We start from the raw sequence: 27,292 nt of genomic DNA, 5'->3' as shown, positions 1-27,292 counted from the left end.
TTGGGTTGTAATTTTTGGGGTGACGGAGGTCACACAAGAACAGACACGTTGGCTCGTCCGGTGGTTGTGAAATGTTGACAAGATGAATGATCATGATCTGAGCCCTGAGAGAGAACTTTAAATCAAGCTGCTGTCCATGACACAAGAGGCCAGGTGGGCCTCACCTGTCAGGTAGTAATCATCAGCTGGAGTTCTAGCTGTTTATGCAACTACTCTTCGAAATGGATGAAAATTAGGATTGATTTATTTGTCAGATTCACATTTTACACTATCTCCAGATGCTTTGGGAAATTTAACTAAATTATGTTCCTCAGAAATGCCAGAAACGTCAGCTATGAGGGTGCAAAAGGTAGAAATCAGTCATTACAAACCCAGATGTTGAGACCATTACTTTGAGATGTTATCATCTCTATCTCCTCTGCGACTATAATCGTATTAAGGGTGTCAAGACGACAAACTACTGAGTGCCTGCTGGTGAGCAAACAGTCCGCAGTCTACAACACATCATAGCTGCATAAGTGATATAAAACTAATAAAATGACAAACAAGTCAGGAAAACTGCATCAGCTTGAAGCCGAGATGCATTTCTATGAAATTCAGTGTTTGAGTCCAAACAGCTATAATGCAGCCCAAGGGATCGTTCAGAGGGGCCGGGCTGGGGAAAGATTTTACAGAAACGGCCAGGCTACAGTTTAATCTTGTGATGCAGCGTAACTATCCCTGCTGATAAAGAAGCCAACAGCCAGAACTCTACCCAAGGCATCCCAATCTGGAGCTGGTGAGGAGGGAGGCAGAGAAAAATGAAGAGAGGAAAAAGCTCTGTTTAAAAAAAAAAAAAAAAAAGCAGTGACTTCAAATGCTTCTGACGGCTCTGCTTACATCAAGAAGGAAAAGAGGGGCAGAGAGAGAGAGGGAGTGGAAAGGCAAATGGAGCAAATAAAGTGTGAAAGAGGAGGAAACGGAGCAAAGAAGACAGAAGAGGGAGGTAATGAACTAAATAATGAACTACACTTTTAGGACTCGGACCAAATCTTCTTGGTTTCCTGGTAAATTTACACCAGCGAAGGAGGTTAACATCCAAAGGTCTCAGCCTGAGAAAACTCCCTCAAACAAAGACCTGAATAACGGACCAGGACTGAGATCAATGTGGTAGCCTCACACACTCGCTCAATCATTTCCATCCATATAGGTCAATTAGTTACAGAAGCAGCTACTCTCTCTGTGTCAGCCAGCTGGAACTTATTCTGCATAATGGATCTTTACTGTTAGCAAGTTATTGCTTTAAAGAAGGAGCCTTAAAGAAGGACAGGAGGTGATACTACTCCGCAATGCTGGTCACCTCTGTCCTGTTTCATCCGGCTCCATTCTTCCCCATAATCCCATATCATTCACAGCAGATGTGTCAAATGCAGATGTCTAGATATACATTCCCGTCCCCTGTGGATGCAACCGCCCCATATGCGGCGAGCTGATAAGCAGTGCAGTGAAATGATTGTTTTTTACACAGACATTATCTTCCTCTGCCCCTCGTTATATTAGCTTAGTATTAAAATTGACGAACAGAGGAGGATGAAAGGACGAGCATCGTTGTGGGGGTGGGGACGGCTCTGTGAGGGACGTGTCAGTTTTGCTTAGCTGTGCTTCAGAAACATCTGACTTTTCAAACAGTGTTGCAGGGGACTGAGAAACACAGAGACGCAAGACAAGTGCATCTACAGGCGCTCACACGAAGACTAAGTAGGTTTTTTTTTTTGTTTTTTGAGGCTGCATGCTTTTAAGTCTCACTCATGAAAAATACATGTTGACAAAGATTTCAGGCAGGGTGCACACACAGTGCAGATGTTCAGTGTTTGGGAGTTAAATTGTTCAGAACTGCCGTGAAGTGTCACCTAACAAATCAGAGAGGGTTCGGTGTCTCGACACTTCTAGTGCTACAAAAGCCAAAACAGTGATGACAGGATTTTCTGAACATGTTCAGTGTATGTAATTAATGTTTTTTTTTTTTTTTTTTTTTAGCAGCTCTGGCTTCCTATTTGGACATGCTGGTGAGGCTGGTGAATTTATTGCTTTGTCTAAATGATATAGTTTTGAGTAAGTGCAGGTGCAGGGGATGGAAAAGACTTTTATCCAAAGCGACTTAGAAGTGAGGGACATCACTGAAGCTTCAGTGCAGTGGGAGACCTTGGTGAACGTATTAAGAACTACATCTATTTAATTAGTGCAAGGAGATCAAGTAAAGAAGTGCGCCACGGTAAGTGCTGGTGAGACGTTAGGGTGCTGGAGGTGTTAGGAAAGGAGGTTCTCTTGGAAAAGAAATTAGTCTTCAAGAGATTCTTGAAGACAGAGATCGACGCCCCGGTTCTGATAGCATTCAGTAGCTTGTTCCACCATCGGGGGAACCACAGACGAGAACAATCTGGACTGGGATTGCCTTGTGTGCTTCTCTAAAAAGCTACTTAGCTGTGTTGTTTCCCTGGCAGCTGATTCTTTTCTCTTTTTGGACTGGCATCACTGTCTGCATCGCCAAATTACAGCAGCAGCAGTTGAGCTAAACCGGCTGTAAACACAACATTAACATATGCTCATACTATGAAGTTGTCATGATGGGCGTGTTTGCAAACAGACACATGCACACATCCAGCAGGGTACAGAGCATTAGTGTTCACTTATGATCTGCCCCCAGAGAAATATAAGTGCAGTATTGCCTCTCCTTGCAGCCCTGTTTTTGGTCTCCACCTCCTGAGAGAAAGTTCTGTCTCTTTAGCTGCTAATGTTCATCACCCCAGTCACTAACTTTGACTTCCTGTCACGTTGATGACAGTAGTGAGACTGACTCGAAAAACAGAAAATACAAAAACCAACCACAACAATGAGCTGAAAAACGCCAAAGTGCTCATTAAAGCTGCGGGGAAGTGCAGACTCTGGTGACAGTTCCCTGTGGGTTGGTGCGGCTTTAAAAATGTTTGACGTGTTGCTGGTTTTGAGGAAAACATACATATAATTTCTTAAAAATTTTTTGTTATGCTCTGATTGATGTCGGCTGCAACATGTGGCTCATAAAGGAATAATAGGAAAGTCTGTCCCATGCAACTTTAATGGTCTTAGCTATTTTTCATATGTGTGGCTTCAGCTCTTGAGGCTTGTATTGAATTTAATGGCTGGAACTTTATTGACTACAAATAGTTTCCTGTTTTTTAGCACAATGTGTGCGTTACAATGATTTGTGATATGGATGTCACGCACTTTTGATACACTGTCCCCTAGACAGAAATATAGTGCTATTTTCCTTCACAAAGTGTAATTAGACTGTAGATACATAGACGCTGACTGTGTTGTCCCATAGCAACAAGTGTGACAAAGGTGTGATGCAGCGTGTCAACTGTGTGATTCACTGCCACTGTCATTTATATCTCCCCAGTCACCAATGCCTCCATCAAACCCCCCCCCTCCCCCCATCTCTGGCTCAGCCACAGGCAGTAAAATCAGATTAAAGCCCCCCCCCAGGCTTCCTTTCATATGACTTACGTATTTTCTCTGTCTGCTTATTGGCAGCACCAGCTTTGACAAGGCTGTCGGGATCTTTTCACAGAAGCTCGACACAGAATTGGACCCAGAGCTCTGGACAACTGCACTTGGTTCAAGCAGTACAGGGGAAAAAAAAAAAAAAAAAGTATGTCTCCTTACTTTTTACTGGTTGGCAGGGGGAGAAATTAGTTAAAGACATTCAGGCTGTAAGAAAAGGCTCGTAACAGTCAGGTTGCCAGTAAACAACCATAAAATGTCCAGCAGTCCTTGAGAAAGGACAGAGAACTCTTAAAAGACGAACTCACTGGACTGGGGTGGTTGGGGCCTTATTTAAAGGAGCTTCTTGTTGGACCAGTTCACAAGCTACTTAATTCATTTATAAGCTCAGTGTGTCCCTGCTCATGAAATATTTGAGTTTTCGCTTTGGGGTTTTCTGTCTCTACACTCTAGCAGAGCTATGCACACACCCGTTTTGCCCCCGCTGTCTGCTTTATCTCTCATATCTCCCAAATATTAAAGCCTACTCAAGCGAGCTGGATATGACAAGTGACACATGCGAGCTAGGCTGAGGAATGACATTCAAAATAGTAAAGTGAAAAATTTAACGCCTCCATCTGAAGCTCAGGCAGCTCTGACAAATTTTTGCATGAGCACCCTCAGTGGCGATGGAAGCTCCAACCCTGGCAGTGTGAATGTCACAGTGGATAATCAATGCGTATCAACAAAAACAGCACGCTTCACCTGATTTATATGTTTGTTCTTTCACTGGGGAGTGACTCACTGTTCATATTTTCAGTCTGGTCACATGGAAAAGTGCAAAGTTAATCTTTAATCGATATACATAGGAAGAGTGAAGAGACCAGTCGCCAAAACACTGGAGAATGTGTCTGCTAGGAGAAAGATGGGTTTGTGACTGAAATGTTCAGAAGGGCAGACCAGTGATTTAGTCTTACTCTTGGAAAGAGCTGTAAGATTTATAAATGACATATTGATAAAAAAAAAAAAAAAACAATCATCAAAACTAAAGCAGAAAAACCTGAGATACCCTGACGTGTCATCTCAAATATGGGTGAGTGCTGCTTTAAAACAATAGTTTTAGAATATAATTAGTAATTATAATTATATAATTAGTAGTAGAAGTAGAATATAATTTCTTTTTTTTTACCTAGAGTGTGTGTGTGAAGATATAGCAGGCAAGCAATTAGCATAGCTTAGCATTAAGACCCAAAACAAGGGGAAACAGTTTGGCTGGCTCTGGCCAATGATTCCCAAATGCACTTGTCAGCACCTTTAAAGCTTAAGTTATATGTTGTTCATCTAATCCATACAAAAGTGTAAAAACAAATATTTGGGGTTTTAGGGAAGGTTATGTGCCAGACTACTTCTCAGTCAGGTGCTGATGGCGTTAGGCGGACAGAGCCAAGCTAGCTGCTTCCCCCTGCTTCTTGTCTTCTAGCTTGTCACATTTAAAAGACAAACATGAGAGTGGTATCAAAGTTCTTCCTTAACTCTCTGCAAGAAAGCAAATAAACATGTTTCCCCAAAATGTTTGCATTGATTGAGAACCCAATCAACTCCTTACAGAAACCTATATCACGGTGGTGCGGCACATGGGAAGATAAAAAAAACATATTTACTTTCTCTTTGAGGTTTTCACTGAATTCAAACAGTGAGTCTGAGGTAATTTAGATGTTGATTTACAGCTTTAATACCAGCATCTGCTCCACTGAACCCTGTCTGAGGCAGGATACCTGCTGAGGCATAAACCTCTGATGGATGTCGTTTGATTGGACATGAAACAGAATTTTAAACCTCTCATCTTCCAGGAGTTGAAATACGAAATGCAGAAATGCAGAGGTGGGCAGATACCTAAAGTTTACATTAATGGAGCTAATGAAAAAGAGGTAACTACTGAGTGCGAGTAGCAAAAATATTAGTGTTCACGATGAAATTTTGCTTGGAGGGAAAATGTTTTTGAATTTTAAAATAAAGCTGCACTACACCTCTTAAACCATGACTACTTTTATACTCCCACCTTCGCACTCTCCATGTTCTCCTCATCAGGCCATGCAGTGGGTGGAGAGCACCGAGCAGTGTCTATGCTCAAAGCATTTCCTCCCGAGCAGACTAATTGCCCCAGTGTGACGAGGTGGTATCTAATGAGCCACTCTTCTCTTCATGCCTCCATTGTTGGCAGCTGTCTAATGACAAACGGAGTACTAGTCTCTTTCTCAATATTTAGCCCTACGCAGAAACTACACTGGGGCTCTGATCAGCAGTGATAAAAGCATGAAGCGTTAGCAGATTATTCTGGCTTCACTTCACTGATGACTGACTTGAATTTTGTTATTTGACGCCATCATGTTCTTTTTCCTTTGAACAGCTGGAAAAATGCCCTCAATGTGAGGTCATGTCGACCTTCTGGTGCAGCTGCAACTGAGTTTAACAGATTTTTCAAGTGACTAAGGCAACGACCACACTGCTGCGTTTACTCCCGGCGTCCACACTACGTCAAGCAATTACGTAGACCCCCACGGTCACTTCTTGTTTGGGTCTTATCAGCCTCGACTACAAGGGTAAAAACAACACCAATAATGAATTACAAGCGTTGCTGATCTTATTGTCTTTGCTGGCAGATGTTGTACAGTTAAATTCTGCATGTTAACGCTACAACTGCCCTCTGCTGTTCCTCGTTTTATTGTATTTTTTTTGCAGCTAATGAACTCCAGGGAAGACAATGAGACAATTTGCTCAAAAGACTTCTTCACACCATGGACTCCTGTTTCATATCGGTGTGCAAGCCACCGCTTTCTTGTGGAGCAGTTAATACGCCGAGGTTAAATAAAAATGAATGGTGCGACACAGCTAATAAGCTACGATTGATTCCTCCATTTTGGACTCTTGGGCTCTCCCATGAAAGTTCAGCACCGACAAGAAACCTTGCAACTGGTCAACGACGCAAATTTGTGGGTCAAAGTTCACCAAAGTTCAACTTGCACATTTCATTGTTCTTATTGGTACCTAAAAACAAGAGTCCCACACAAAAGCAGCCTCCTTCTGTTGCTTTTACACATTGCTATTTTCAGTCCTTTTTTGTCTTTGTGGACTTTGTGGATCGCTGGCGCGCAGAACAACACTGCTAAGAATTTGGGGTATGTCTGTGAAGACTCTCAATCATGCCAGTCATGGTATATCTAGGCCAGAGAATCCGCACCAGTCAGTACGAAGCCTTTTGGATGAGAGATAAAACATCTTCAAGAACCTAAAACAAGTTGCCTTTGACATGTGTCTTTGGCTTATGTATCTTTGAGCTCTTGCAAAGTTACTGTCACTATTGCACTTTTCACATACCCATTAAATGTACACCTGAAAGTAACAGGTTCACTGGGGATGTGGATTCTTATTCTGGGTGTAGTGTCAATCATAGAGTAAAAGTATGAGGAAGGTTAAAGGAAAGCACAGACGATAAAAAATAAATTCAACATTTTACCTCTAAACCCTTCATATCCAATATATATCACAACCTGGTAAAAAATCTAACAGTGAATGAAGATTTAAAATCTATGTACAGTCCTTACAAGTATAGCAAAAGCTATTTTTCCTCATGCAGAAAAAGCGTACTGTATACAAGTTTCTGTCAGGAAAATAGCATTATGCATGTGTGTATGGGTGGTGATGAACAACGGCTATTAACAGGCCAACCTTCCCCTGAGATGCATCTCTTTGCTTCATAGTGAGATCAATCTGAACCAAGAGCATAAATAGAAAAACTGCCTGCATCACCAGCTCAGAGCCACGAGCCAGGAGGAAAAAAACAAAAAACAAAACTGGGTCAGATTACTTGCAGTTTTAGTTTTTTCCTACTTATGCATTCCTCCTTCCTCCTCTTTTTGTGTATGTGAAAAGCCTGAGTAAGCATTCCTGTTCCTCACAGCCTGATGCCTCTCTTGCACTGTTGAGCTGTGTTTATCAGGGACAGGGAGCACAGGGATCAGTGTGCTGTTTCTCCCTACTGCTCCGCTGAGAAACACATACTGGTGGATTCAGTGTGCTCACAAGAGGCAGCTGAGCAAGGTGGACTGCTGCCAATGTCTTTTAAATCTGTGTTACATTCATAATCCTCCTTTCCTGCATGAGGCATCTGTCAAAGCACCTTAGGGATTCAGGTGTCAGGCTTCATTGTCAGGCTAACGGAACAGCTGGGTGTCACTTGACACAATGTCCCACGGGCCAGATAGATGGACTGATGGACTCCATGAGGCGAGACGAGGGTTTTTAGTTTGCCTCTCAAAAACATGTGCACACAATCGTTTACTTAGATTTTTCAGCGAGTCAAGATGACAACCGATATCAAACAATATGTCTGGAGAGTCAATACTGCAGGACGTGTTGCACTGGATCAGAGAAATGCACTGACACAGTGACAGGCAGGTATCACTGTGGTCGGCTGCAGAGCCAATATTAGAAGCAAAGAGCCAGATAGCCTCCTGACGAAGGAAGCGCTAATATGGTCAGCTATGTTAATGGACGGTCGCTCATTATTGTGTTTTATCAGATTAATTATAAATATAATTATAATTATCGAGGCAACTGACAATGTGATGGAAGAGCAGGAAACAACAGCTGAGGAGGAGTGTCACACGCAAAAATTATAAAGGCTGGACCAATATATTTGTTCTGAAGCTAACAATGAAGTCCATTTAAAATAACACTGAACTGATTAAACAGGAGCAGGATTGTCCTTTAAGGATTTCTATTACACAGTGTTTTCTAATTTTATCTTGTGCATTAATAAAAATGAAATTTTCATAGTTGATATGATCGGAGTACTACGGGCCATTATTAAGCCCCACATGTGTTGTAGATGAGACGAAGCGCTTCACTGTATTCAATAACTACAGTAGCTCATCTGTCGAGGCTCTCAGGCTCGCACTATGGTAGGAAAAGTGGTCCAATTAATGTTCAGCTTCAACTGGATCGTCAAGGGGAAAGGCGGCAGGGTTTAAAATAGGCCTGTAATAGCCATAGAGTGTATACCATTATTATGATATATTTATAATAACATAATATACACACATATATGATGTATTCATTAACATGTATTGTCCCTATCAAATAAACATATAAATAAAAATAAAGATGGACGTAGCCTCCGTGACGTCATCTATAGGTTTCTGAGGAGCGGTTTCAGAGCTCAGAGTGGGCTGCTTCGCTGTCGCCATCTTGCCAGTGCCAAACTCCGCCCCTAACTCTCAGCTAATCCAAAAACAGGTGGCGCATACAGGGTTGTAAACATGTTTATTTCTGCTGTAAAGTTGGGCATTTTAACATGGGAGTCTCTGGGGATTGACTCACTTTTGGAGCCAGACTAGTGGCCATTCGAGGAACTGCACGCCCCATTTTTCAGCCCAGGAGGTTACCACTTGGTAACAGTACTATCAAATCCAAAAACAACATTTTCTTCTTCTTCTTCCCCAGTATTATACTGTTGAGGGGAAACACTGTGCACACTCACACTCTCACAAACCTCACCTCCTCAACTTCTGTGACAGCTGTTCTTATAACGACTTCACCAAACTCTAACTCACCTTTCCAGCAGCAGTTTGTCTGAATACAAACTGTGGATAGCATGACAGAGAAGCAGGATTTGTTCACTGAAACAACTCTGCTGGCTGCAGCTGCTGAAGAGTGTTTGTACCTGACAAATCACATAATCATGAGGTACAGTCTAAGAGAAGCAGCTCTGACTACACATCACAAAAAAGTAGTAGAGGAGTAGAGCCACTGAAGCCAGATGCGTTTAGATATGAATCAGGTACCGAGGCAGAACAGTTTTAAGTGACAAGCTAAATTCAATTATACTGTTTGTTTCACTCTCACCCTGAATGTCAGACACCAGCATAAATTCCAGACATTTAATTAATCTGTAGCGAGCATCATAATGCCCTGCAGCAGAGGACGAATATGAAAGCTTTGCCTTCACACAAGGAAAAAAAAAAAAAAAAAGCAGCTGTGATACAATAAAAAAAGCAACATCTATCAGTGAACTGAAGAAAACAGCTTTCATAAATGCAAACAGAATAATTTCAGCACATGCTGCAGAGATGCGGTGCCATTACAGCAGTCTTCAAGGATTCAGCTGATCCTTAAAAACAATTACCCACAACAGGGCCCACGGGTGCACAAGTTCTAAGTGGAAAGCTCAGGGAGCCTTATTTTTCCCCTTTACACCCCCCTACATCCTTTCCATTAGAAAATTAGAGCGAACTGTTCCAAACACCAGCTACTTAAATTTAATGAACATCACTATGAACCTCTCTTCCTGGCAGTGTTTAAAAGCAATTTCTTTACATTTAACCCTGTTAATGAGATTTAAGTGCTGCGTGCCTAAACAGCAGCAAGAACCCACGGTGTCGACTATTTAACAAGATGAAATTTAAACTGTAGCTTCAAACATTCATTTCTTGACTTTTCCCCCACGTGTGAAAAATACAAATATATCCAGACTTTGAAGATTTACGCATGACTTGCATATTAATGTACAACTGTAATCTCTGTGTTGCAAGTACAAAAGGTAAATCTTGTATAATTCACAGAGAAAATTTAGATGCCACAGCAAAGTCACCAGCAGAAAAATTAGGCAAAGAAAAAACTTTACTGACGCTTTGCGAAAACCTTTATCAGTGCAAACTGCAAAACACGTTCAGAACTGATACAGGTTTAAAGGGGCTATTTGTAAGTTTTCTCTGCCGCTAAATGTGGTTTCTTTGTCGGGAGTCGGTGGTGGTGACTGCTGCTTGACTAGAGCTTTGATCGTTGTTGTGTTTACAAGACAAGAGGTTATAACACGCCGTCTGAGCGGTGCTATGTCTTCAGACTAGACTGAAGGCGACAGTGAGTCGCTATTGGAAAGTGATGAGATGGGCTGGGGCTAGCTGGTTAGCGTGCTAACCGGTAAGAGGAAAGATGTGATAGAGACAAGAGTTAACATTGGTGTTACTTTCCACCTCTGGAGACAGCTCTCAGAGAGTAAAGGAATGAAGTTTGATGTTGAACTCACAATGTTTCGTCTAGACTGGTGAGTAAACAGCGGTTAATGCTAACGCTATATAGCAATAGCAAAACTTACAAATAGCTCCTTTATCTTTGCTTTTTTGCAAGAAAACTGGATGCCTTAAATGTTTGTCCTTTATATCAGACTTCTATTGATTCTAGCATATTTTTAGGATTATCTTTTTGTTTTTTAATATGCAAAGGACTGAGAAGTCCCTGCAGTCGTCAGGCTGCAACAAACTCCACCAGAAAGATAATTCAGCCATGTTTTTAGCCTGAGAGGCAAAACATGTTACAAAAAACAGTTTATGATAACAATAAAAATAAAAAAGAAAATTGTTAATTATTGTTCATTTTGGTTGTGTCTTTGGGCTGACTTACTCACTAATGATTAGTGATGTTTTAAATCCAAAACAGATTCAGGCACAGAAGGCCTGCCTGGGAAAGATGCAGATCTTCTGTGTAGCTCAGCCAATGTGCTTTCAGCTGCCATGTTAACTGGCAGGAGATTTCAATGTTTATCTGCATGTACTGACAATTTACATGGAGCCGTCACTGCTGGAGGAAGGAGGTTTTACTGGCCTTTTGAAACCAGATCTTTTGCTCATTTGTCACAAAATACAAATGACTAAATATATAGATTGTTGTATATTATATCCAGTTGCTTTGAAAAACATACCACCGTCCAAAAAGGCTAATAATTAGTACATTTAACCGATTGAAATTATTTTCAACCATTATATTGTAGATTAATAACTGTTGTTACACTTCTTAAAGTATAATACCCACAAATAAGCAGTTTAAGACTGCGGAATAATTAATACTAGCAATAATTACATAACGGGCTCTGTGAAGGAATTGAGATTTCACACTGAATGATTAAAAGCAGTGGGACATGTAGTCCATATACAAGGCTTTCTGTTAATCCCCAGTGTGAAGGCATGGTGCCAGACTAGATAGCCAGCTCCACACACAGAACTATAGCCTGGAGAAGAAGAATAAAAAAGGTACAGGGGTGGGAGAGAGAAGAGCGAGGCAAGACAGAAAAGTGAGAGGAAGAAAGTGAGAGTCTAATTCACAGCATGCCAAGATGAGCTATAATTTTATTTTTCCTTTTCATCTCAGTCAAAGCGCACGCTGAACAAAAGGCAGCAAACGCTTGATGAGACCGAGCAGCCCGACCGTGTTCTGCCTGTGCGTGGAGAGGAGGAAGATAAACAGTGGGATTTCAATAATCAGGTTTTCCTGTGGTTCTACAGCACTTCATCACAACACGACGGCAGGAGGTTATGACATCACATTGAAGCTTACTTTCCCATTAATCAATATGATTTGATTAGGTAATCAGAAATGTGCTTTCCCCCACTGCATGCAATTACAAATATGTTCTTACAGATGTGGGGTGAAAAATCTAAATACTGGATATGATGTTATGTAACCATGCCATTACTAAGCAAGGCCGAGCGGCTGTAAACACCATGAATGTATTACCAGCAATCAACAGCCCTTTAACAAATAAATAGATTGTCAAATAATAAATCTTACACAGAATGTGGTAAGCTTATTTAATCTTATTTTTCTAAGTACCACTTATGTACAGGCCACAACGAAATCGACTGTAGTCACATTGGCTAAGCTGTGAGGGGGCAGTCGCATTGCAATTTGATGAGGTGATGAACGTCAAGTATGGTAATGTACTGTAGCTGCACAATCTGTTTATTGAGAAAAGCCACTGGAGAACTTCGATGATGTGAAAGTGTCTATTATTTAATTATGGAAATTTGAGTTCTGGTGGGTGGTTTGGGCGCACTGCAAACAAACAAGCCATCACTGACAGACGGTTTACAGCCAGGGAGATTTAGAAACCCAGCAAAGATGGCACTGAGATACTGAGTGGGTTTCAAAACAGTGGTGTAGGTTTCCATTGTGTAGTTTTGGGCTGAACAGCATTTAGACATGTTTAAGTTATAATATGTGACATTTCCACATTAAAATGTCTAAAAATTGGGAGACCTGTGTTATATACAGTATATTTTTTGAGTTGTGTTCTTACATTATCCCAAATGTGTCCAGCAATTCTCAAACCTAGAAAAATACTAAATTTTAATCATGATAACGTTTCATTTGGTCGCCTGTCAATGAGTCAGTGTTGTGGTTGCCTGCCAGAAGCTTCAAATTGACTTTATCCAGTTATAAGCCACATTTTTAAGATACACTTTTTACACTCTAGTTGTTTTCAACTATATATGTTGTTATATATGTTATATATGTATACTATCAATTGCATTGTTGAATCATTGATCTTTAAAATGAAACTACTTTAGTCTGCGTTTCTTCTGGCTTTTATCCCCTGGTTTCTTTGTTATGGAGAGGAGGACACCTCTGTGGATAATTTGGCTGCTGGTAAAAACCTCCTGAATGTCTGGATCCTAAATTGTCAGAGAAACAATTGAAACAAAGGTTAGCAGCAATTTCAATTCCCAACCTTCCCCGATGTCTTGTATCCGCTTTACAGCATTGGAGTTTAGTTAGTTTTGGTGAACGCTCCCTCAGTGTTAGTTTCAGAAACCTGGGAATTTGTCTGTCAAGGCACCGACCAACCACCCAACCCCAACATTTCCCATCTCCCATAAATCTGTCTCGCAGCCAAAATCTCAAGTCAGTTAAGAAGTTTTCACTCTTCAGCTTGATTTCAGTTCTTCTGTGGATTTCGTCGTCCTGGACGCTCATGTTATCAGAGAACAGGAGTTATGGGAGAGGTAACCTCAAGTTTTGTGGAGAGCAGCTGGTGAATAAGACATTAAAGACTGCATAAAGGAAGACTCAGATGTAACAATAGCCTCTTATTGGCCAAAATTATGTGTTTCATTACTGTAGATCCTGTAGATTTTGCCTTATTTGTCCATGAATCCATGTGCATCACAGGAAGAGTGAAATACAAACCGTCTCCTAAACAGACCACATGAAAGAGCAGTGTCCCGTCAGACTGTTAGATCCTCTGCCTCTCTTCTCCCTGTGGTTCTTTTGCATAAAGCATCACAGACTGACTGGGCTGGCAGACACGAGCATGCTGTGTCCAGCTTCCTGACGTCACTTCGGATGATTTCTGGAAATAAAGTTTAACTTTTTCAAAGAGTTCTTGGGAGTCGACGGCTTAAAAGTCTGCAAATTGAAATTTTGTGGGTCCTGTGCTGAAATGACCAGATGAGACAATGGTGCAATCAGCCAGAGTCGTTTCGTCAGCCCAGGTCTAAAAGGTTCACCAGGTTGGAGGTGTGCAGTCTGAATATCCTGAGCTGTCAGAGAATATAGAAGAGAAACATTTTCCCACCGGAAGAAAATCTGCACTTTAGAAAGAACAAGAAAGCGGGTGACGAGTGATGTGTGCAGAATGAATAGGCTTTCCTTTGGAACATGGGACATCTGAGCAGCTGAATGGGAGGGTGGATTTCTAAATGAGCTCGTCAGAGTGTGGATGAAGAAGCAGAAGAAGAGGTTTGGGGTTTTTACGTAACTCCTGCCCATGAAAAAAAAGAGAAAAAGGTCCTCCAGAGAAACAAGCGATGAACAGAGTCTTCATCCAGCCACTGCCTCTTCTTTCTCTGAGTAACAGTAGCTTACATGTAATACAAGGGAAAGAAATTAGTTCTGCAGGGATCGCTGTGGTTTTCTTTATGCTCCTGACAGACTGCCCAATGTTACAAGCAATTTTACTCTAATGAATCTCGGGTGCCAAGAAACAACAGGCTGCTCGTGCTGCAGGAAATACACCCTTCCCATGAAATGTAGTCATGATGCCAGCATGAGATAGATGACAAATGAATCCTGGGAAACAGAACTGGTGGGAGAGAGTGATTATTACTGTTTATAGATACAGTATAGAAAAATTGCTTTCAGGCCACGGGCCTCATTCATCACAGTGTGCTGAGTTACACATATTGTAATACATTCTCCCATGCCCTGGCACATCACGGTGGACCCGCTCCGAAGAGATATGGACTCTTCTTCTTATCCAACTTAGAGAGCGTTGGGAGTATTAAGCCTGACCACAGATTTACGCCATGCTTTAAAGAGACGACCATCAGTAACACTACACTAGTGCTCTCCAGGGTTTCTGCAGTGTTCTCCAAATTAAATTTAAGACTTTTAAAAGACCTTTTTAATGCTGCACAGGATGCAATTTAATGACGGGAAGCCAGCAGGGACATAATGCCTACAATTACTTATAAAGTACAGGAATTTATTGACATTTATATCACATTCTTGGCAGTACTTCCAAGCTGCATATAACAATAATATCTACTTATGTAATTAATCAATTAAAGTGACCTGGACCGAGAAAATAAAATGAAGATAATTGTTGGATTAACCGATTAAAAAGTGATTAATTTCAGTTCAATCAATTACTTGCTGAACCATACACAGAGCCACTATAAATCTATGAGCTTCTGAGCTACTGTTTAGCACAATCCACTGACGCACCAGTCTCACTTCTACTTATACATGAATAAGGGAGTGTCCTACATTCCCCAACTTCAAGACATATCTCAAGTCAAACCAGATCTGTTGTTATTGTTACTTGTGATGTTTTTTTGTTTTGTTACACGTCTCATGACTACGCATGTAAATTAGCTATTTAGCTACAATCCAGCATGTTTATGTTGTGTATTTTATACTGATGTTCATTAACATGCATCATCTCTATCAAACAACCACTCAAACAAGAAAATATATAATAATAATAATAATAATAATAATAATAATAAAAGATATATTCATGTGCTTTGATAATTAAATTTACTACTTTTTTCAATGTTAATTTCTGGCTAAGGCCTTTTTAGTTTTTTTCTAAGCAACTTAAACAAAAACAAGAAACAAAACAAAAAAATACACAGTTGGTTTTGCAGCGATGTTGAACCTGAGGTCATGCAACAGCAGCGTTGGTCAGCACAGGTGCAGCTCGTCCCTGGGAGAATACTTTGTAATGAGAACTTGGTCATTTTAATGCTGCGACTATTGAGACGAAGGAGAAAGTGACTGTCAGTATAATAACTTTCCAGGGTTGTACAATTCTGTGTAGTAGTATTACAAAATGCTGTGTGGTGTTTTGGTGTCTGATAAGCACTTTCATCTCTCAGATGTTATTAGTCAAACTGGCCTCCCTGAACTCTATCTCATCTTTTCACCAGTGACTGTAGGAACACAGAGCATTTTTTATTTAAATGGCTGCTATTTTCAGTCTGAACGCCCGCTCAGACAGAGCTAAAATGAATGCCGTTGTGATTTTAATGGCACAAATCTTTTCTCTTGTTCTGCCTTGCATGAAAACCAAAGTTCAAGCTCTTTGAAAAAGCAAACCTAAGCTTTACACGAGGTGTCTAGACACGATATTTATTTTAGACAGCAGTGCATTCATCCTGTTCACCAGCTCAGGGTGATATCTGATGACACCTAAATCTAATCTTTAAACAATGAGAGAGGAGCAGAAAATTGCTGACATTTTCAAGCAGGTTAGTGTGACTACTGTAGGTAGAGTAAAGAAATAGTACAGTGCCCTAGAGAGCGTGAGAGGCCATGAGAAATCACATAACTACTTATGAATGCATAAAGTAAGCCCATATGTGGAAAGCTTTGATAATTCAACTGAACCTCCTGTAGAAGAAATACTGCTAAATCAGCACAAACAGCATCACCGCTCAAAATCTCAAGATGCCCGAGGCAGAATTCCTCCCATACTGTGCTGTGTTCCTTTTAGTTTAACAAACATGGCCCCATTTGGTTGAACCCATTTCCACAATGTCCCTGAGGTCATTGCTGGGCCACCAGGAACATCCACTGAGAGAAAGTGGACATGCGCCATTACGTGAAACATTTCCCATGGCGCCTGTTACTCGCAAACAGCATGTTACTTAAGAACAGCCTCGATGAGTGAAACAAGCTGATGAAGCACCAACAAAGACATTCACAAGAGCGGCTGGTACAGAGTGTGAGGTCCCGCAGAACTGAAGCAGAAAAACTTTCCTTCCCTTGGCTTTGTTATTTTATGATGGGGAAACCTTCCTCTGAACCAGATTCATGAGAGTTAAATAGTAATGCTGATTAGGTATCTATCTGTCTATCTATCTGATATGCAAGCAGGGCAGTTGTCACTGTGTCAAATTAGTGTTTAAGCTCGTCATTGCGACTGAGTTATCAGTGAATGTGCATTTCTTACTAGGGCTGGATGTGCCACTTTCAATTACAGCTCAAATTAACACATTATACACTATAATGCCTTTTTCAAGCTGTAAGAGTGTAAAGTAAGTCGCTGATGTTGAGGCTACAATGAAAACTGGTGCAAGCAAACCTAGTTAACGATACAAAATAGAAGTCCATCACTCCTCGTCATCCTGCCAAAGATTTCTGATGTTTAAATAATCAACAGTGCAAGTTTTCGTCTAGATAAACAATATATCTATTCTACCTGGGAACTTTTACCTGGAAAAAATTTATAAAACTGTTTAATGCTTATCACCATAAACTCTGGTCAGAGTTGAAAAGCTCTTTGAAGCTAACGTTATCTTAAGCGACTACAGCGTTGAGCTGTCAGCAGTCGTACCAGGAGCTGTCAGTCAAAGATCAAAACGCTGTCAGATGTGACTTACAGGCAGCTTTCCGTTTTTGCCCTGAGTGTAGCCGTTGTCAACCTTTGAACGTCATGATTCTTTTTTAAGACGAGGTATAAACAAAGTATATGGCTGTGCCGTGTATGGGCGTGAACCATGGCTTCAGGGCTGTACGCCTCTTGTTATGGGCCTCCATCGCAGCAAGTAAACTACATTTATTACATGTGTCATTATCGCTAAAGGAGGCAGAGGAACAATTAAACATAAGACACACTGAGCAGAGAGAGCAGGAGCGTGGGAGGGAGCGAGAGAGAGGTCATCGGTGACTACTAAGCTAAAGAAGCTAGCAGATCTGAAAAGCTTAGAAACAAAAGAAACACCAGAAACCAGAAATGAGACAAAACGCTTACTGCAGCACATCACCACAGCAATAAAAGCCTTATTAAGAAATTACAAGGTTAATGTCCAGTGAAACGCTAGAGGACTTTTAATTTGAAACGGTTACAGGAGTGAATGAAAACAAGGCTTCGTACGACCAATTACACATGTCAGACCTTTTTTAATACTCAATAGACCAACACAAGCCGGGGGACAAATGAATTGCAGTGTCAATATTGGTCAGAAAAATCATACATTGATCATTTCCTCTAATGCTGCGAGCAAACTAGGACATCTGTAGTGAAAAGCTTGAGAGAACTTCCTCATTGCATTCCAGCTTACAGCTTATAAACCAAACCAAAGCAAACATGGGGATTCGTTCAGCAGAAACAAAAACTTTATTCATGATTGGGCCTCTTCACTCTAGTAGAATTTGGGGGAACATTTTGGTCCATATGAATTTTATTAATCCCTCAGGGGAATCTGGGTTATTGCAGCAGCAAAAGATAAAGAAGGAAGGCGACATAGGCAGCAAATGACACGGTGTAATTTTGGTTGTAAAAGGGAAGGGGAGGCTTGCTTCATTATCAGTAGTCTTCAAAATCTTGTCCAACAGCCCTCAGGTCTGTGACTACACTGTTAATAATCTGAAGATAAAATAATCCATAATAATATGCTCTTCTCAGCATCTGGTTATCACAGGGGAACAACTGCCCTCCAAGCCCTACTTACCCTAAAAACCTAAAACTTCACATGAAGAGAATTGAGAAAAGCAAGAGGATCTCAAGTGGCAATTAGGTCCATTAATCTTTAAAATGTAAGAAAAGTAGAGCGTCGTCAGCTTTTTATTATTCACTGGAGTCAAAAATCAATTCAAAAGGTTTATACGAGTTCAGCTTGCATCAAGACAAATGTACGATGAGTGACTAACAGAGAGAGGATGAGGAGGCGGGGAAGAAACAGTGTGAAAGGGAAAAAAAAGAAAAAGAGCTTGTTGGTAGGTCCGCGGCGTTTTGCTGCTCTGTGTTTCATTCACGTTTAATCAGCTCTCAGACTGTAGCACTTCTTTGACATCACACAGCGGGTGCAGTCAAAAAAAAAGAGAAGAAGACATGACTTCATGCTCTGCTGAGCCGATGCACATCCAGCCTTTGATTAATGAGAGGGCACGATTTAATCACTGGCCTCTCTTCAGGAATCTTTTAAAGACCAGTGCTCAGGCTCAGCTGAGGGACTTGTGTCTGTACAGGAGCACTGTCCTCTCTCGTGTGCAGTTTTAAATGTTTCCCACCAGAGTTAAAGTTTCAGAAACCTTTACCAACTACCGGGTACTGGTCTCCTTTTCGGACCCGAATTTGTGAGTCAAAATTCGGACTATGGTCGAACGAAGATAGAAATAAATCATTCAAACTATAATGATCTGTTATAATTCAAAATGTACAGTGTATAAAATCCCTGGTGCCCTAAAAATAAACTTCGAGAAAGAATGTGTGTTAACATTTTGAATTCGACACCATAGATGGAAAGGCTGTCTGCAGATGGAAAGGCTGTCTGAAATGTATGGTTGATTCAGGCTGAATGTCAATTTAAAGAAAAAGAAAAAAAAGAAACAAAAGAAATAAAGCCGACATCTGAAGTAACACGTAATTCAGTTGAACTGATTGAAACCTTTTACGTGTATTGCCCTGTCTGTACATCATCAAGAGTCTTGTATTATACCAGGGCTTTAGAACTGGTTTTGTAAATCCCTGATAAAAAAGAAATGGTTGTTTCTCCATCAGTCAGATCTCAGAAGGTTTCCATTTCAGTGAGTGTGTTTCAGTGATGTGTCTCTAATGAGAACATGTGCTAGTATAAACGTACACATGGCCAGGCTGTAATCTAAATTTATTTATCACTCTCCCCAGATGAGAGAAGTTTCATCTACACACATATACAGTTGTTCTTTGATCAAGTACATGAAAGCCTTTCATCTTCCATGTCATGGAAATATATGTTTGACCATGTGTGAAGGGGGGAAAATACAGGAAATACTGATCTACAAGTGCTTATAATTACAGGCCATTTCATGCAAAGATGTCACCTGTTGAAAACGTTTGATTTTCTCATTCATAAATGCTGTTGGTGCATCATCTCATGGTCTTATAATTCATCAAGGACGGAAGGGACAATGGACAGACTGGGAGAGCCTGGAAAAGAGGAAACTCAGCTGGCGTGACATCTGGGAGATGAAGGGATCTTGGCAAAATTACCTGAAGCAGTGGTGGTGGTGGTGGGGAGCTGTTTAATTCTTTTGTCAAGTACCTGCCTCACTGAGACACATTTTAACAGGATGCACTATGAGCCTCACCCAGGGGCATTATACTTGGCGGTATAACCAAGTTCTCAGATAGGTGGCATCAATCTTGGAGTAAAGACAAATGACAAAAAATGCTCTCCTCCAAACACTGGCAGGAAATGTCCACGCCACGTCATCACTTTTTGTACCGGCACCATTCAACATCGGAGAATGCGGGTGTTCTGCAGGTCGCACCGGGAATGGAAAATGAATGTGGCTTATGTTTCCTCCAGACAATGTGGCTACAACACTCCAGCCAGACACGGTCCTGTGGTCCGCAACAGCCAAGCTGGCATTCATTGTGGAATTGGCAGTAAAGTCGGAGGATTGAAGAAGCTTATGAGGAGGAAAAAGACCAAGTGCTGACAACTGAAGCTGCCCAGAACAGCTGGAAGACTTGGATTTTCCCTGTAGAAGGGGATTTGTTGTTACATCTCCGATGAGTCTACTGAAGAAGATAGAGGCGAGGGGTCACTCTCTTCAACAAGCAATCAAGAAAAAAAAAAGCAGCAATTGGCTTTGGATTAAAAGGAAAGACAATAACTTCCACCTCTCCGATCCCACCGCCAACATCAAGAGTGTCAAATTACCACAGGGATTGAAACCTCAAGTCCCATTAGCTCTATTGTCGGTGCTATATAGAAGCTACAGTAAAAACACGAGAGTCTGACATGTACAGTAAAACATGCTTCAGAAGGTCTCAATGCCATTGTCGGTGCCTATTATACAGCGGCAGGATTATTCACTTGTTTCCCCATCTTCTTTTCAAGGCTCTGTGTTGCATCAAAGAGCACACTGATGGTAAACATAGCACAGAGAAGCTTGGAGAGTCATTTACACACACACATTCACAACACAGACATGATCCAGTCGAGCCAACCGCAGCAACCTCGGGTTCAACAGACGTCTCGCGAGGCAGGTCAGAGGAAGATGAAACACATCTTGAATTTCACACTTTGCTGTCTGGCGACCTGAATGGAAAACTTCACAAACCATTTACCTTCTCCATCACCTCTGTTCTGGCAATGTTGTAATAACACGCTCACTCAAGCTGACAGGTTTCACACTTTCATTTTCACCCTGAAATAAACACACAGCGCAGGAAAAAGGAGTGATGGAGCATCTGAATGACTGGACAGGAAATTAAAAGTGAGGAGAAGTGATAACAGCGTGTGTGTTTGAGGGGTAGATGGGTCTAATTGCGGTAAAAGTAAAAAAAAAAACAACTAATGTAATAAAATCATCGATCAAAAAGAGAACGTATTGGTTGGAAAAAGTTAATGGGGAGAGACGGAAAGACAGTAATTAACGAAAGCTTTCCAAATTTGCGAAAAAAGAAACCTCCCGGATACGTCATGGTGTAGTTAAAACTTCAGCATCTGACAGCCAACACACACCTGACAGTTGGTTACCTAGCTAATAAGTTACTTTAATTTTAAATCTTAAAACACTAATTGTTTCCAATGATTTCTAAAGAATTTGCATCTCTCGTGTGTTTAAGCAGAAACTTCATCAGTGAGAAAATAAAAAGGGAATACTCACTCACACAACACACCGTGCAAATGAACAGCTGCAGACGAAATTCAGTCGTGGTGATCTTGGTGGTAAAAGTGTGGCAGTAGTTTAGAGTAAATCCCAGAGCCATGCATCACTTGGCACCAAAAGATCCACTCACTAATCCTCGCCTTGAAGCCTCTGTCTGTTGTTTGGCCACAGCTCCATAATCAGTCTGCAGCATGCAGTCTCACAACTTCTTCATTAAAGAGTGGGACTGCTATTCAATCCCTCATAAACTACTTTTAATACAATTTATCCAAAGACACTAAATATCTCACAGTATTACTTTAAACAAACATAATCATATTAAAATTATATAAGACTTGATATTCAACATATTGTATATGAGGCATATCACTGGTTTGATATAAAACATGATGATGATCAGTAAACAAATGCCTTTGCTTTAACAAGGCTTCACCACACCACTGACAAATATTTGAATCTGTACCTCAACTTCAACTTGAAAATTCATCTTTATCTAGAAAACTAGATCCATTGATTATGGATCTAAATTAGAGATATTACCTACTTTATGTCATACCTTTAATTATTCAAATCAAATCATGTAATTTATCTTATTGGTAGCCCTCTGTCTCATCTTTGGCTGCTGAGCTAACATTAGCTAATGCTAGTTTCTTAGACTGACAGGACAAGCTATACTCAGCCCTGAATGTCCTCAGTGTCCAAATCAGACTGATCCAGATGTGACGTGTTCTTAAAAGTATAAATGAGGAAAATATTATTTACTACCCCCAACATTAACCGTTGGTTAATACTTGACTGCTATCTAGCAACCACGGACAGAGTTTGTAAATGACATGCACAGTAAGCTAATGCTAATGTTTATGTCTTTGCCCGTTGTGCTGCTTCTTCGTAAAGAAAAATTAATTTTTCTTTTTTCCAGATGAATGGTCTGTTGGCTACCATAACCAAGTGCACATAATATGAAAATGATATCAGTTTCATTGGTATAATGGATAATAATGGAATCTGAGCACACAGAGCCAGTGAGCGGGTATCCATAACAAACATTAGCAAAGAACTGAAACTAGAGTCTGGTCTTTCCTCTTGTCCACCTTAGTGAGACACTGATCCTCAAATTGGAGGCAATGAGAAACAAGAAACAAGGAGGGAAAAAAAAATCTCAAGGTGAGGGGGATTGTCTTGTTAGATGTATCACATCTGCAGTTCCTACCCCAGAGGAATATTAATTATTCATTATGTTCATATTACTTTAAAAATAATTAATTGAAGAAACCTTATATGTGAAGGCTGAAATTTTACAGCCCAAGACACAGGGACAAAAAAAAAAAGTATATTTTTATCAAAATTCAAACCGCTACAGCCTGACAGGTGCACTACAGCAGCGGCCATGAGCTGTGACTTCACTGCCTTGAGTTTTTATCACCTGGAGGGCGATGAAAGTTCATCCACCTTTTATATCCACCCTGTAACCTTCTTGTTAAATCATAAATCTGTTGGCATTCCACTGCTCATCCTAAATCTTTCACCACTAACACATCCATAAAGTGGTGTGAAATAACAGCTTACTGGAATTTTTCTTTTTCTTGAGTCTTTAAGACGTGTCCGAATTGCATTAAATAAATTCAATATCAAGAAGCACACATAGGCACCAAGTTCAGATGGCTGGGGGTTAAGCCAGTTCAAGGCTGATTTGATTGAACAAGGTCAGTAAACTCTGTTACTCTGCAGTTAATTAGAGGAGACGGCTATGGATGGGCTTATGCTGGAAACGCATAGGCCATGACTCTGCCCTGTATCATACTAATTCCCACATGTACGAACTGTTTTTATATGGCAGTCATGCAAGGGGAGCTTTGTGGGGTACAACAGAGCATCTTCATGTATCTTCTCAAAAGGCATCCAGAACAGTGAGAAAGTCCTTCATATCAAAGATGATAAGGAGAAGGGCTTCAACATAGAGTCAGGGAGAAATAAAAAGGGGTAATTGAAAGAATTCTGATTACAGAGTGAAAATATTTATTAAATCTTCAATATCCACAACTTAACACATGAGTGAAGATGATTAAGAGATTGGTAGTACGGTAAATCCTATGGCTGCTGATACAAGAAACTGTCCAGATACTGTAGCATTAGCTATCAACCACTTAATGGTTTAACCCATGTGTGAGATTTGTCATTTGGGAGAATCCAGTTTAGTTTGTGTTCAATTAGTTAGTTAGCTAGTTGGCCTAGCTTGCTAACGTTAGCGCTGATTCCCACTAGACCCTCTTTTCATTCATGTAATTTCAACAGCTATTGCATTACACAGAAGAGGAGGGTCTAACTAGCACTAGCTGTCTTTCTTCCATTGGTCCAGCTGTAATGAAGGTAAGTGACTCACAGCGACTGATCGTCCTGTAACACCAGCACTTTGTACGTTACTCTTGTGATTCAATTCACAACAAGGGATAACGTACACAGTCACACAGTAACGTAAGCAGCGCTCAGATCACAGCTGGAACCAAACGACGCCAAAAAAAACTTGAACATGAGTTGATATTGCAAACATTTTTTTGTGCACAGATATTGCACCAATCAAATTAGAGTATTCAGTCCACGCCAAAAAAATCACGACCCCTGGAAAACACAAATGTTGGAGGCACTGTCCACTTAAGTAAAACTTCAGTTTGACATTAAAAGAATGATGAAAGAAATTCTGCTGAAACTGTAAACGTTGATCTACTGTGTGACTATTAATTAAAGACCTATTGTGCTTCTGGAGGTCGATTACTACGTGTGCCAAATGCTTCAAGCTGAAAAACTGATTCACCAAATTAAAGTACTTTAAACTGGCAAACAAACAAAAAAAAAGTGCTTAAGAAGTGGAATCAGTCCAGTGCAGATTCTTGCAAGCCAATCATGCATTATTGGATTTTAAGAATGTAATTATCCAAGTGAAAAGATTTGTGGGACTTACAAAAGGACCGTGCAATGATGATAAAGGAGCTAAGAACTGTCTGTGAATATGGCTTATCCTTTTCACAATGTGAGGGAAAATAACTCATCTTTGACTGACGTTTGCTAATTATTTTGATTTGCAAACAGTGGAAACATTGGTCCTTGGGACACACAGTTCTGCTTCATTTCTTCATAAACCATTGTTACTTGCTTTAACCTGGCACTGTGGGTGTAAATTCTTAGTCATAAGGATCTCAGCTGGGAAAAAATGATATAACAAAAAAATAAACAAGACATTATTTGCCTGCAGTTAGCTGCCTACATTTATCCTAAACTTATACAAGATAAACCAGTAAATTCATGCGAGTGTGGATATGGCTGCATTTTAAAGTGCTTGCTTTGAATGGATTTCAATGGATGGGTATAGAATGAAGAAATAAGAGCAATGTTGTTTTTACTTTAGACGGAAAGCAAGAAAGAAAGGCAGGAGCAGATACCGAATGACCGGATTCACATCACTACAGTATCTTAGCAACAGATGTATGTCTTACTTTGTGCCAAATATAAGAAAGGGCTGAAGCCAGGGAAAGAGTCTAACAGAGTGGCACCTATTAAGCCAGCTCCTGAAGGAGTGGAGGTCCCACAGAGTCACATCTAAATCTGGAAGCAGCGATGTGACTTCTTCTCTAAATCTTAAATGGTCTCTAATGGCCTACTGGGCCACAATAAAGTCAAATTATTTCCTCTGTCAGACAGGAGAATTAAATTAGTGCAGTCTGGCAGACAGTTAGAGGTGGATGTCAAACAGGCCTTATAACCTTTGTTACAGTACATACAGTATATTATAATCCCCACTGTTAGGCTCTCACTATACAGTATTATGCTTCTCATATTTGACATTTAATATGTGTTTTTATATGAAAGTGTTTTGTTTGACAATGTCTTATTGATGATAAATGTGTACGGAAATCTCCTGAATACGCAAAAGTGACTTGAGCTATGCTGCTGAGTTTGTGAAATAAAGTTTGGCATCAGGGTTATCATACCTTGGGTTTGGGAAAAAAATATTAAAGTACCCATATTGTATAAAGGTAGATTTCCATGTCTCCTTTGATTATAAAGCAGATCTAGGTTCTATATTTATACTGTGAAAGTATCAAAGCGCTCAGTCCACAGAGAAATTAATACAGCCCATATTCAGAAACTGAGCCTTAAAATGAGCCGTCTGGACTTCTGTAACTTTGTGATGTCACAAGAAAGCAGTCACCAATCTCAGCCATGCCCCAAGCCCCGCCCACCTGGATCCACCATCCAACCTCGCAGGATTTGGTTGGAGTGTTCACCTGAAATCTGCTAAATTTTTATTCGATCAACAGTCAGTCAATCAGAAGAGAGGCTCAGAGCATCCTCCATCCATATGGATCAACACTTCTAACAAAACACATGAAAAGTGTAAAATATTGGACCTTTAACAGGACAACTGCATAACAAACTGGGAGTGTGGGGTTTGAAAGAATTAAATGTATGATCCAGTGTTTCAGATCATGTTTAGACTCTTTCTCTCTTGTGAGCATGAAAAGCTGTTTTTTATGCTCTCTTCTCCTTGAAGGAATAATACTAAAAACTTTGTGTTTCATTTTAGACATTTGAAGGTGAGAAATTGATAGGTAACCACTTGTTTCAAAAAATGATTGTGTAATTTTACAAAATAGGTTTCAAGCGCTGTTAAATCTTAACAACAAACAAGCTAACAACATATCAAACTAACTAGCCTGTAGCCATCATCCTCCCACAGTACAACATAGCCACTGTGATTTAAACATTCTTTACAACCAGAAGGAGTTGTCAGAGAACTACTGTTATTAAAAATTAAATATAAAACTAAAGGGGAGACAGAGGTAGAGGGACAGCGGTCACAGAAGACAATCATTATATATACTCTATGGAAGGACCTAAAGACCAACTGATAGCGCTGCACACTGCTTTCAGAATTCAACTTACTCTGTTCCACTTATGTGTCAAGCTGTCTAATCGTGTGCCGCTCCCCTGCACCGCTGCACCGACCGGAGTCGGACATCCACGTTTTCAGCAGCAAGTAAACAACGCTGCGGATGGTGTATTTCAGGTTTGACTCATTAGCAGCAACCAAAGGTGTCAGGCCAGGTGACAGATGGACTGACGTGTCCAAAAGAGGAGAGGGAGGACGAACTCATCATGCTTCTGTTTGCTGAGGCATGGGCAGCCATGGATACTGAGCCACAGCCAAAAGAAAGGTGTTTTTGAGAGTAAATGCAGGTGTAGAAAAAAACCAAACAAAAAGAAACACTCCAAACAAGGTACCTCCTTTTCAAAGCTCAGACGAGCAGAGCAGTGAGGCTGAACAGACAGGAAACCCAAGTCTGGAAAAAGAGGTGCAGTGGTCTAACATTAGGGTTTGACCACTGCACTGGGAGGGGGATGGAAACTTGTGAAACAAAGTTGAACAGATCTTTTTCACTTATTAAACACAGGTCAGGTGTTTACTCTTCTAAATTTACTATAAACATATTACATGAGGCAAAGTAAAGGAGGAAATTTTGATTTTGGACACAGCTTAAGTGTATTAGTCTATCAATATTCAGGTTAAGATTCATTCAGAGGGCGAACTGACTTGCTTATTAGTAAAAGGCGGATATAGCTTTGACAGGGAAGAAGAGAAAAGAACAGGTGATGCTCGACAAGCAACCTGTCAATCAAATTCAACGCATGAACAAGCTTAAATTTCTCTTGAGGTACTTTCAGTATAACAAGGGAGACTTGTGTCTTTTGTGTGTAAGACTTTTGGCAGTTTGGGAAAAGTTTGACTTGTATTTTTGTCTTTTTGCACAACAGAAACTAATGTGAAATTAGGGCTCAACAATTAATTGAAATT

General features: G+C 40.5%; 1 protein-coding gene across 1 annotated transcript in view; it reads right to left on the bottom strand.

Annotated features, from left to right (window-relative positions):
• The window catches only part of LOC111233196 (RNA polymerase II subunit A C-terminal domain phosphatase-like), a 35,529-nt gene that overhangs the window by 7,177 nt on the left and 1,060 nt on the right, over nucleotides 1–27,292 (bottom strand). The window lies entirely within an intron of this gene.

Source organism: Seriola dumerili, unplaced genomic scaffold (assembly GCF_002260705.1).
Source record: "Seriola dumerili isolate Sdu_G_001 unplaced genomic scaffold, Sdu_1.0 BDQW01000378.1, whole genome shotgun sequence".
Classification (NCBI taxonomy): domain Eukaryota; kingdom Metazoa; phylum Chordata; class Actinopteri; order Carangiformes; family Carangidae; genus Seriola; species Seriola dumerili.
The sequence above is the reverse complement of the archived record's forward strand: the minus strand, read 5'-3'. Positions and strand labels throughout refer to the sequence as shown.